General features: G+C 43.0%; 1 long non-coding RNA gene across 1 annotated transcript; it reads left to right on the top strand.

The window, feature by feature from the left end:
- The first annotated feature begins 2,000 nt into the window (after positions 1-2,000).
- Positions 2,001-9,494, top strand: LOC123382828. The gene is made up of 3 exons (XR_006591859.1): positions 2,001-2,420; positions 3,434-3,570; positions 8,366-9,494. It is a non-coding gene; the product is annotated as an uncharacterized LOC123382828 (long non-coding RNA).
- The last annotated feature ends 545 nt before the right edge of the window (positions 9,495-10,039 follow it).

Below are 10,039 nucleotides of genomic sequence, written 5' to 3' on the forward strand. Positions count from 1 at the left end.
CAATCTTCTATTATCTAATCCTTCTCACACATGTACACATCTTCTTTACTCAGAGGTTTCAAAGCAAGTACAGATGTTATGTCTTTTTCTCTGTTCTGTATGCACTGCTGACTGATAAGGGCTTTCTCCTTTTATTGTAATCACTATGTCAATATCACACCAAACAAAATTAATGAGAGTTCCTTAAAATCATCTAATACCCAGTCCATATTTATTTTTCCCCAGATTTCCTCAACATGCCTTTTTATTGTTCAGAATCCAAGCCGGGTCCTGTCTTTGCATTAGTTGTTTCACCCCTAGAGCTCCCTTGTTCTACAGCTCATCTTCTCCCTCTCCTTCTCCTTTGTAAATTTTATGCAATAGACTTGTTACTGATATCCAGATTTGTGTTCTGTAGAGATGTCCCACCCTATCGATTTGACTAATTGCTTCCTTGTGGTGTCATTTCACTTGTTCTGTACTAGTAGGGCTATTTCTGGCCGAGAAAGCTTTGGTGGAGTTCTTCAGACTTAAGGTGACCGAGGACACACCCTTAGGTAGCTAAATGGGTTAGACAAGAACTATACCAGCCATCAATCCTCTAGGACCTTTGGATTCCAATCCTTTGATAAATTAATTTTGGATCTCAAACTCCGTCGCAGGTGGATCAGTACTGCTAAAAAAGATTTAGGCAACTTCTGAACCAAGTTAATATGAGATTATCAATTTATATTAGCCTCAGTTACAAAAGAAATTCCTTACGAGCCCCTTGATTGTGACATTTACCTCCGAGAAACCACCGATGAGTTGAAGTGACAATTACATGGTAAAGTAGTGTGCACAGATGAAAGACAACCGAAATAAGTCACACAAAACAAAACTTACTTTCTTTTTCCTGTGTGTAATAAACTGATATTTCAAATTCTATTTGGTTTTCTTTGTGTTCCACTGTATTTAAGAAAATGCCGGTTGTAACCCAGGAAATGAATATTAGGACCCACCAATGAGTCAGGGTCCATTGATTGAACTGCTGACTTTAGGAATGACTTGGCTTTTGGAAAAGTTAGAGTCACGGGCCACCTGCTTTAGCGATGCAATTGAGGAACACTTTCTTCAAAGTCTACGTCCATGCCTTTGAGTTCACGTTTGTGGAAGGAATTGAGATGAACGTTTTCAGAAGCCATAAAGAGCAACCTCCTGTTTGTTTGTTTGTTTGTTTGTTTGTTTATTTATTTATTTATTTATTTTCTCAGTAGAACCGTTGAGAAACAAGATGGAGGGAGATGCTGGGGGCAAAGTAAGAAGCTCCGTAATTTCAAATGTCTTATTTATAAGGAAGAGGACTAAAGTTTTCTAAGTGGCCTCTACTTGTTGGATGTTATTCCATTTTATCCTATGGAATCCTCATAAAAATATGATAGACTAGCTTTTACCACCTGCAAGTCACATATGACAAAACTTGGTCTCCCTGAGATTAGGTAATGTGGTTGAGATGACAGAGTTAGTAAAATGCATAGGCTACTAACCAATTGATAGGGGTCATATCTCCTGGTGATTGGGGACCGAGGTTGGAGCCAGTATTCACTTTGAATCTTTGTTATGTCACTTACTGACTCTGTCAACTAGTAAGTGAGGAATGAATAACATAAATTATGGAAACACTCAGCATCTAATGGGCAAAGATTAAATATATATAATATATATATACACATTTATAAGATACATATTAGAATATACATATATAACATATATATTATATATGTCAATTAAAAATTTTTGTTTCTGGAGGTGCTTGGGTGGCTCAGTCGGTTAAACATCTGACTTTGGCTCAGGTGATGATCTCGCAGTTCATGGGTTTGAGCCCCGGGTCGGGCTCTGGGCTGACAGCTCAGAGCCTGGAGCCTGCTTCAGATTCTGTGTCTCCCTCTCTCTCTGCCCCTCCCCTGCTCACGCTCTGTCTCTCCCTCTCAAGAATAAAGGAACGTCATTTTTTTTTTTTTAATGAAGTGTTCAGCTATTCTATAACCAATGATGGATGAGTTGGGACTCACGAGACCTTGACACCATAAGTCACAAAGGCAAGATTCTCTTTCTGAGAATTAAAAAGAAAATTATGAATGCATAGAAATATTTTAAATAAGAGAAAGCCTGAAAAATGAGGAACGTTGCTATTTCATGACATTCTCCAGATGAAAAGTGTGAAGCAGTTTATGGCTAAACATTTTTATTTGTGGTCCATTTTTTTCCCTTCTCTTTCTTTCTTCCTTTCTCTCCCTCTGCTTCCTCTCTACTTCCTTCTTCTCCTTTTTCTTCCTTCTTTTTGTTAGACATTTCAGACTTGTCAAAGAAGCAATGGGCCTACCAAGTTGAGCAAGACAACTTCAATTATGAAAATTATGATTGGAGAAGTTTTAGCCACCTATCTCTTCCTCTCCCATAAGGTAAGTAACTTCCAAATCTGTGGACAGTCTTTCTCTTGATGTCTAGGAAAACCTTTGACCGAGAGTGCAATACTCAGAGGGACCGATTCTGAACCCATTAGTGCTGTCCTCTATCAGATGAATCTATCTCAAAATTATTGCTAATTGAAAATGAAAAGGCATGTTTGTTTGTGAAGTTAATAAGCTCCCAAAGGGAACCAAATGCCCAGATGTCTTCATCCTTTCTTTTTTAATTGACCATTTGTCTCCCTGGGAAGATGTGTATCTTCTATGATAGCAAATAGAGTCATTTATCTTGAACTGGTTACTCCAAATCTAGCTGTATAACAAGTCATTGACTTCCTGAGATTTAGGGAACCTCAATAATGCATCAGATGTCTCATTAGCAATGTAAAGATCTGTTCCTGGGCAGAAGTGCTAACTGCGCTGAAATGAACAACTGTCTGTCATATAGGAATGCACCGCAGGAGTCAGCTACCTCACGTCTTATTATGAAAGACTTCCTCTTGTATACCGTGCAAGAGACATGCGGATTTATTCTCCTATGCGGTTCCCCACCATGAGTTATCCAACATGGCAGCCTTAGAAATGGGTTATGTGTAATGGGTTATTTGATAAGCCTGTTGTTGGCAACTGGAAAGGCACCTTCCAATAATGACAGTACCAAGAGTCCAGCTTAGGTTCCTGAAGTCATCCGTGAAAATCGACTGAAAGCGAAGCTGAGGTTTCATCGTTCATAACCACTAATCTGTCTGAGCAATCCTGTGTCCCAGCCCTGAGTCCGCGAGGCCTCGAAGGTTTCAGTTACTGCTGAGATAGGGAGGAGGTGGGGATGCGTAGAGGGGTGCACAGAACTGGAGGTGAAGGTGGAGAGACTAGAAAGGGAGTTTCATGCCTTCCGCTATGTTCGCTGGGGTCACTGGTAAATCAGAAGCGATCAGTATTCTCCACACCTTGTACTTCCCATTACAGTATGGCCCCTTTATCTGTGGTTTCTTTTTCCATGGTTTCAGTTACCTGTGGTCAGCCACGGTCGGGAGGTGGATTATGCCTGTGATAACAGAAGGTCAATGGTAGCCTGACGCTACCCGTCCTTCACCTCACTTCATCTCATCTCATTTTATCATCCCATGTCACCACAAGAAAAAGGGTAAGGGCAACACAATAATATTTTGAGCGAGGGAAGGGCCACATTCGCATAACTTTTATTACAATGTACTGCTATAACTGTTCCGTTGTACGATTAGTTATTGTTGTTCATCTTTCACCGTGCCTAATCTGTAAATTAAACCTTATCGTAGGTACATGTGTGTAGGAAAAACACATACTATATGTAAGGGTCAGTACTATCCATGGTTTCAAGTATCCCCTGGGGGGTCTTGGAATGCATCCCCTGCATATAAAGGGAGACTAGCTCTTCATCCAATTGCTTCCAGGGAGATCTTACGTGTTTGTAATTGAAAAAGTTTGCCCTTACCAAAAATTAAGAGTTTGTCGCCACATCCAGAGCCTCAGAAACCGGATATGTAGATCTATCCAGAGCGGGGGAGAGGCACAACACAAGTCGTCCGGCATCACGTACGGATGAGTTGTTTAAAAATCGTCACTTCAGTATTGCATTTGGTGAACAATTGCACTGTGTAGTTTGTTGGCATTTGTTTGATCATAACCAAATGTCAGGTCCTCGTGAAGGCTCAGAACTGTGGCTCTATAGAACTGAATCATGAATACCGTGGAACAGAATTTCCTTCTCCCGTAATGACTCAGGGAGAGGGCAGCCTCAACTCTGCCATGGAGCTGGTGCCATCTGCGCATTAACTTTCTGACACGAACGCACAGGTGCATCCCCGCCCAGGCTCTGCAAGCGTTTTTCCAAAGCCGTGACCATCCACAAGGTGTTGTTCTTGGGGTAGACTGAGGGCTGATCAAGAGGGTAAGAAGTTACCCCGGGTGTATGTCTCAACTTCAATACTGCCCTAGAACTGAGGCTATCTATATAAAATCTATAATTAACCATATAATTAAATACCACTAAGATATTTAATTAGAAATCAGTGTATAATGGTTTGTGCTGACGGCCCCCGGTGTTTCGGGGATAAAGTCTCTGCTCTTGAGGAATTTATAGTCTAGCTGTGAAGATAAATGGACCCATAATTACCATGCAATGGGATATATGCTGTAATAGAAATATGTACCCAGAGGAGGGAGAAATTAATTTAACTCTGAGGAAGGGTGGGAGGATGACATAGAGGGTGTACCATGTGGTTTGCACCTTAGGAAGAATGTCGGATTGCTGTAGATGGTAAAGGAAGTGGGGGACATATTTGCTAGAGAAAATCACACGTACAAATATCTGGAGGTAGGAAAGCATCCAGCCTGCTTGGGGAAGAGCAAAGAACCCTGGCATAGCATAAATTTAGTGACGGACGATGAGACTGGACAAGTAAATACAGGCCAAAGTGCCTTCCCTGCGTGCCATGTCAGTAATTTTGGACATTAGCCCATAAACAATGAAAAGGCATGAAGGTTGGGTACCGGTAAGAGCTCCTGCTAGAACATTTGATGATGGAATATAACATTAAGGTAAGTACGAGCAATCGTAAGACTGCACCTCTCTGGGCCTGGAGTCCCTTGGGGGAACGGCGACATTCCCTCTTCTAGGGAGCAAAGAAGCCTGGTTCTTGGAGCTGAATGGCTGTCACCAGTGTGACACCAAGAGTTCTCAAGTGATTTTCATCTGTGGAACAGAGATTCATCTCTTTCGGATTTTTCTTGGGATGTGCTGATGTTCTCTGTGAACTGGTCCAGGTTTACTGCCTCTGCCTCTAAGCGAACCTCTTCGACTGCTCAGTAAAGTTTCTCATGTTCAATAATACCAGTCTTCTGTGCTCTGCTCCATTCTCCTCTCTCTCTCTCTCTCTGTCTCTCTCTGTCTCTCTCTCTCTCACATACACACACACACACACACACACACACACACACACACACACACACATCTGGCAATTCTAACGAGCCAGAGGGCACACAGGCTTTCTAGTAGTTCATTGAGTGATTTTTCATTGAACAAACATTTGTTGAACATCTTCTATGTAGCAGGCCCTGGGCAAGGTCCTCTGCACAATGCTAAACAAGAATGATTCACTGGTGAAGTCTGAAAAGCATGACTTATGCATGACTACCTCATTTTGCTCTGTCATTTCTTGCCTATCACATTGCCTTGATCAAGGCCATTTATGATCGGACTTTGTAATGACGACATCTTATTCTGAGCATTCGCCAGTATGTCTCCTCTCTTCCAGGCAAGACTTGCCCAGGTGTCCTTCTCCTAACCCAGCCTTCTGGTCCTTTTTCACGCTTTCTCACTGCCGCAAAGCCCCTTCTCTTTGCTAATCCAAATCCCAATCACCATTCAAATGAACCGCCTCGTGACATCTTTCTGATGGCTAACATTTTTGTTCATTTCTTTAGGATATAGTTTTAAAAAGTTAAAAATCTGAGCTGTGCTTTTAGGAGAGGGGTTAACTCTAGGGGGAGGAAGGAGAGATGTGATTCGGGAGGGGCATTCACAGAGCTCCATCTCTTGGTAACATTTATATCTCAAGCTGGGTGATGGGTATATACAGGATTTTTTTGTTTGTTTTAAACGTAACAGTCTTTTTGTGTGACTGAGTTATTTGGCTAAAGAAAAGTGGTAAGTCACTCATTAAGTGTGTACCTCATACAAGTTATTTAACTTCTTTAAGCATTTGTAAAATGGAAACAATAACAGTACCCACTTCGTAGAGTGTTGCGAAGGTTAGTAATTAAGCGACTGCCTAGCAGGTATTTACAAAGTGCTCGACATATGGTAAGTACTCCATAGATATGAGTGATTGTCTTCATCTCTCTCTTTTCCTCCTGACCTCCCGAGAGTACTTTTGCTGTAAATTATATAATCCAACACTTAATTGGACCCTGGCTGGTTCTGTAATTTTTCCCTTTTTTTTTTCTATTGCTCTCCACTTTCCTCCTCAATGATGTTGTAAACATGTCAAGGGATGTTATCCTTCGTGTGTTCTGTAGCATCTCAAGTGTACTTGAATAGGTTAGGAGGCACTTGTGGGTTGATTGATTGGAATAATCTTTTCAAGAATGAACTATGTATGACCCCCATGAGTGTTTCACTCATGTGTGTCTGGATTTCTAAAAAAAAAAGTCCTGTGCATGTCCGTTGCTTTCCTCGCATAATATGACCTACGAGAAGGTCACCTTGGGCTCAGAGTTGAAATATACAAATCAGTAGAGGACCTGCTCATTCACGGGCTTTCCAAGGTCCACTCACCACTTCCTGTTTCCTTTCAGTACTAGAACATCACCTAATAACTCAATAGGCATGCACACCTCCCCTTCTGAGAAGAGTATTTTTGAAGGTTATGATCTTCTGTTTCACACTTAAGGAAAATCTGAGCTAACCGGCTGCTCCACAGCAAAGTTCTAATAATCATCCCACTCTTGGGGAGACCACTTTGGGGGTTACGTAGAGCCATGGTACGGGTTCCGGAGTCTAGAGGGCAGAGCTAAAATCCCATCAGGTGCTGGCTGTAGGGCATCCACGTCTGCACCAGTAATCCGTGTCCTTAGCTGTTTCCTGCCTCTTGGGTGAAGTCAATCCAGCCCACACAAAGGGGGGACCAGCAGTCTGGCCTGAACCCTTAATGTGCACTTGCCAAGAACTGAGACCGCATTTCCATTTATACAGGGATTCCAAGTGTTCTTGGAGGCCAAGTGTTTCTACAGGCTGGCGGGTAAGAAAACCAAGGAGAAAATGGTCACTGTCCTCAGGCCTTTTAGCTAGAGTTTTGTGCTGCCTAGTCTGTGGTCAGTCCGTTTAATCTCAAGGGATCTGTTTAGTTGAACTGTCTTTGCTGGAGTGGGTGACTGGACAGTGGAGGGGAGGGGGGCAAAAGGGAAAGGCAAGCAGTCAGGATAATGAAGGCAGGTAATTGAAAGAAGAAACCCCACTCAGTGGGGGTGAGTCAGTCTCCAGAGCCATCTCTAAATAGATCATAAACTATGCTAAAAGGATAATATCTTAATGCTCGATCTTATATGGTAAATCTAGTGCCTACCCGGTAGAAGAAGTATTTAAGATAGAAATGGAAGGTGTAAATAAAGGTCATGTCACTTACATCATAGATGCCTCATATGCTCTGACTTCTCCATCTCTACCTCAGTCCCCATCATCTAGATTGCATCTGAATAACACTGAGAACGTGCGCACACACACGCGCACACACACACACACACACACACCACCATCACCACCACCACCACCACCACCACCAACAACAACAACAATGACTACCACAAAGACCTTCTTGGCCTGAGAATTCCACGCTGTCAGGCCTGACTTCTGTCAATTACCCCAGATGCTAAAACTAATTGGCTTAATGCTCAGATGAAAGAATCTATGTCTAGAAAGGCAGGAAAGGATCCCTCCTGTGACCAAAGCCATTAAACCTCAATTAGGACATGGACAGGGAAGGTGTAGATGAGTCTGGGGTAATTACCAGTCTTTGTCTGACAGCTCGGTTCCTGCAGCCTGGCCCAGAGCAGGTGATTTGGAAATCTGATCCCCAGACAGCCGCAGATGGTGCAGGCTGATTGCATCCTGCCCACCAGACCTCCCCTGCACTGACTGCTTTCTGCAGCTTGCAGTCCCTCACCCTTTATTCCTGCCAGGCAAGCTGGCCCCATCTGTCTTAGAGATGGCCAAACGCACAGAGAGCCACTGGGCGGGGGGGAGAGGGGGGGACGTTAATAGACGCCAGCCCAGGAGACAACCACTGGATGGGGGTGGTGGCGATGCTCTTTCTTATGCTTTAGAACCATCTCTAGAAAACTCCTTCCATGTAGGCTTCAGGTGTGTTAGTGACCAACCAAAGGTTCCACTGTCCTTATTCTAGGCACCTGGGGAGACCTGACGACTAGCTGGCCTAGGCTGTTTCTTAATGGCTTCCTGAGGCTGCAATGATGCCTGCTTCCCATACTGCAAGTGCATTAAAGGTAGGGATGGGGCCACTCATGAAGTTATGGGCTGAGTTGGGTACCGTCCATATTCAACTGTTGAAATCCCAACCCCTAGCTCTCCTCAGAATGTAATGATATCAGAGGTTAAATTTGAATGAGGCCGTTAAGGTGGGGCCCTCATCCAATGAGCAGCATTCTTATGAGAAGGAGAAACTAGGACACAGGTGGAGAGATACTAGAGGTGCCTGTGAACAGAGGATCGACCATGTGAAGGGGGATCCAGAGGGTAGCCATGTTCAAGTCAACCAGAGAGGTCTCAGAGGAGACCAACTCTGTAGGCACCTTGACCTTGGACTATCAGCTTCTTAACTGTGAGAAAATAAATATCTGTTGTTTAAGCCACCCAGTCTGTGGTATTTTATTATGGCCTCCAAGCATACCAGTATGTTTGGATTCATTAATTCACTCAACAACTACTTGTTGAACATTTACGATGTGCCACATACGGTTTAGATGGCGGCACGTACAGAGCTGAGGAAGAATCTGGGTCCTTGCTGTCAGAGAGTTTCTGTTTCGGTGGGAGGGGAAGGTCACTAAAAAGGTAAAGTAATAAGCTGATTTTAGAGAATGGTAAGTGTTATGAAGGAGACCCAACAGGATTGTGTAATGGAGAATATAGGGGAGCGGCTTTGGACAGGGCATTCAGAAGAAGGCCTTTCGGGAGGTAATGTTAGAGCTGAGACCTGAAAATAAGATTCAAGCCATGCAAAGACATGGGAAGGAGAGTGCGCAAAAGTCCTTGGGCAGGAGCACATTGATTGGTGTCTTTGAGGAACAGAGAGAAAGCCAGTGTGAGTGAGACAAAAGTGATCATTTATGTCAATTGGAATTTATGTCAATTGGATCATTTAAGTCAAATGGGCCGCAGTGGCTAGGGACACAGCTCTGCCCTCCTCAAAGTTGGCGAGGGTGGTCGAAGGTCACAAATTGAAGGAAGCATATATAGAGGTGAGAGACACAGAGCAGAATCCTGACAAAGGAATCTGGGCTCCACCTACATGGTTGGCCTGGAAGATTGGTTCTCAAACTGACCAGGATTAATGCTTCTTTTTTAGAGCAAATATTTTATAAGAACCTTTTCATTATCCCCATCCTTTTCATTATCAATCATCATAAATAATGTGACTTATCTGAACACATAGTTTAATTTAATTTAATTTAATTTAATTTAATTTAATTTAATTTAATTTAATTTTTATTTTTATTATTTATTAAAAAAATTTTTTTAGCGTTTATTCAGTTTTGAGAAACAGAGAGAGACGGAGCTCGAGCAGGGGAGGGACAAAGCGAGAGGGAGACACAGAATCCGAAGCGGGCTCCAGGCTCTGAGTTGTCAGCACAGAGCCTGATGCGGGGCTCAAACTCACACGTCACGAGATCATGACCTAAGCCGAAGCCGAACGCTTAACCGACTGAGCCACCCAGGTGCCTCTATTATTATTATTTTTAATCTTTATTTATTTTTGAGAGAGAGACAGAGAGACAGAGACAGAGACAGAGTGCGAGTGGGGGAGGAACAGAGAGAGAGGGAGACACAGAATCCAAAGTAG

Source organism: Felis catus, chromosome F1, assembly GCF_018350175.1.
Source record: "Felis catus isolate Fca126 chromosome F1, F.catus_Fca126_mat1.0, whole genome shotgun sequence".
In the NCBI taxonomy this organism is placed as follows: domain Eukaryota; kingdom Metazoa; phylum Chordata; class Mammalia; order Carnivora; family Felidae; genus Felis; species Felis catus.